Genomic DNA, 2935 nt, shown 5'->3' on the forward strand with positions numbered 1-2935 from the left:
CGCGGCGCCGGCGAGGGGGCTCCGGTGGGACCGCGCCCTGTAGCAGCGCGGAACCGAGGAACAGGGAGAGGGTGCGGTGCGGGGAGTTGGGTCGGTTGGGTGGCGGGCTGCTGGCCAGCTGGGCCTTTCGTCCCAAGGGGGAAGGGGGGGTTTTCTTTTATTTTCCCCCTATTTGTTTTTCCCTTTAGTATTTTCTCTATTATTTCTTTTCTATTTAAATTCATTTAAAAGTATTTAGGCATTTTATAAAAATGTGTTTACTTCACCATAATTACCGATGCAATATTTGGCAACCCTCGAACATTTTTGTTTTGACTTTTGAAAACTTTGGGTGTTTGTCGCTAATTCATTTTTGAATTTGCAAGGGTTTTGAACTACCACTTGATTAGCAACAGTAACGTAGATGACATGGCATCCTTAGGAGAGTTTTACTGTAGCATAATTATCCGGGCGTTACAAATGTCCTCCACTATAAGAAATCTCGTCCCGAGATTTTGGAGGTAGAAGGAAAGAGTGCGGGGTATTCATCACGCAGACGATCCTCTCGTTCCCAAGTGGCTTCATCTTCAGAATGGTGCGACCATTAAACTTTGAGGAACTTGATCGCCTTCTGACGTGTGCGGCGTTCAGCTTGGTCGAGAATGCGGACCGGATGCTCTTTATAGGAGAGGTCCTGTTGCAATTCGAGCACTTCATGATCCACTCCTCGGATTGGGTCCTTGAAGCAACGGCGAAGCTGTGACACGTGGAACACATCGTGAACCTGAGAAAGGTTTGGCGGAAGTTCCAGTTCGTATGCCACCTTTCCACGCCTTTCGAGAATAGTGAATGGGCCAATATCGCGAGGAGCTAGTTTGCCCTTGATCCCGAAGCGGTGAGCACCCTTCATTGGTGTAACTCGAAGATAGGCCTTTTCGCCAGTTTGATAGACCATGTCCTTATGTTTACGGTCATACTGACTCTTTTGACGCGACTGAGCAGTCTTGAGATTCTCGCGAATAATGCGGACTTGTTCTTCGGCATGTTGGATAATATCCGGACCAAAGAGTGGACGTTCCCTAGTTTCTGACCAGTTCAGAGGGGTTCAGCACTTTCGTCCATATAACACTTCAAAGGGGGCCATCTTCAGACTAGCTTGATAGCTATTATTATAAGAGAACTCGGCATACGGGAGAGATTCCTCCCATTTCTTGCCGAAGGAAATAACACAAGCTCGAAGCATGTCTTCGAGAATTTGGTTGACACGTTCAAGTTGCCCTTGCGACTGCGGATGAAACGCAGTACTGAATGACAGATGAGTTCCCATAGCTTCTTGGAAACTTGCCCAGAATCTTGAAGTGAATAAGCTGCCACGGTCCGAACTGATAACCAGTGGAATACCGTGAAGTGAAACAATTCTGGACATATAGAGAGTTGCAAGCTGACTAGCAGTGATCGTTTCTTTGACCGCCAGAAAATGTGCAACTTTAGAAAGTCGGTCAATGAAGACAAGAATAGCATCATTACCTTTCTGCGATTTGGGAAATCCAGTGACGAAGTCCATCTCGACATGGTCCCATTTCCATTCAGGAATAGAGATAGGTTGCAGAGTTCCAGCAGGCCTTTGATGTTCTGCTTTGATACGGCGGCAAATGTCACATTTAGCAACATAACGAGCAATGTCTTGCTTCATGTTAGACCACCAGAATCTCTGGCGGATGTCTTGGTACATCTTTGTACTACCAGGATGGATACATAGAGGCGTATCATGAGCTTCTTTCATAACCTCCTGAGTCATATTCAGGTTTTCCTTCTTACATGGCACCACTAGGCGGCCTTTGAAGTACAAGGTGCCATCATCAGCAATAGTGAAGAATGATGGCTTTCCTTCTTTAAGGTCACGCTTAATCTTGTGGACTTCAGAGTCATATCCCTGTAATGTCTTGATGGAGCTCACGAGATCGGGTTCGACAGCCAGGGTATAGAGGGAACCCTGGGAAACAACACGGAGATTCATCTTGCGGCTCTCAGGAGGAGGGGGAGTGAGAGCACCAGGAGGAACAATACGGAGGTTCAGCTTCCTGAATTCCTCAACAAGTGAGGGTTGAACTTTGTGAACCTGGAGGTGGTTGCAGTAAGACTTGCGGCTCAAGGCATCAGCCATTACATTAGCCTTGCCTGGTGTATAGGAAATACCCAAGTCAAAGTCTGCAACAATCTCCATCCATCTCTGCTGACGGAGGTTCAGGTCTGGCTGAGTAAACAGATACTTCAGACTTTGGTGGTCGGTGAAGATCTCGCAACGATTACCGAGAAGGTAATGTTGCCACTGTTTCAGTGAATGGATAGCAGCAGCAAGCTCGAGGTCGTGAACTGGGTAGTTCTCTTTGTGAGGGCGCAATTGTCGAGAGGCATAGGAAATCACTTTGCGCTCCTGCATTAGGACACAGCCTAATCCTTGACGGGAAGCGTCGCAGTAAATGATGAAGTCCTTCTTAGTATCAGGTGGAGCTAGTACTGGGGCAGAAGTCAACTTGTCTCTGAGTGCCTCGAAGCTTTCCTGACATTTGTCTGTCCATTGGAACTTGACGCCCTTATGCAATAGGTTAGTCAGGGGCCTGGCGATCTTGGAGAAGTTCTCGACGAATCGACGACAATAGCTGGCGAGACCGAGAAAACTTCTGACTTGCTTAACGTTCTTCGGAGGAGTCCAATCAAGAATAGCCTGGACTCGTTCAGGGTTGACGGCAATACCATCCTTAGAGATGACATGCCCGAGATAGGTTACTTCAGGAAGCCAGAATTCACATTTGGAGAACTTGGCGTATAGTTGATGCTCTCGCAGCTTTTCCAGCACAAGACGAAGATATTCAGCATGTTCCTCTTCGTTCTTGGAAAATACCAGAATATCATCCAGATAAACCATGACGAACTTGTCGAGGTAATCCATGAATAT

This window comes from Triticum dicoccoides, chromosome 7A (assembly GCF_002162155.2).
Source record: "Triticum dicoccoides isolate Atlit2015 ecotype Zavitan chromosome 7A, WEW_v2.0, whole genome shotgun sequence".
Taxonomy (NCBI): Eukaryota; Viridiplantae; Streptophyta; class Magnoliopsida; order Poales; family Poaceae; genus Triticum; species Triticum dicoccoides.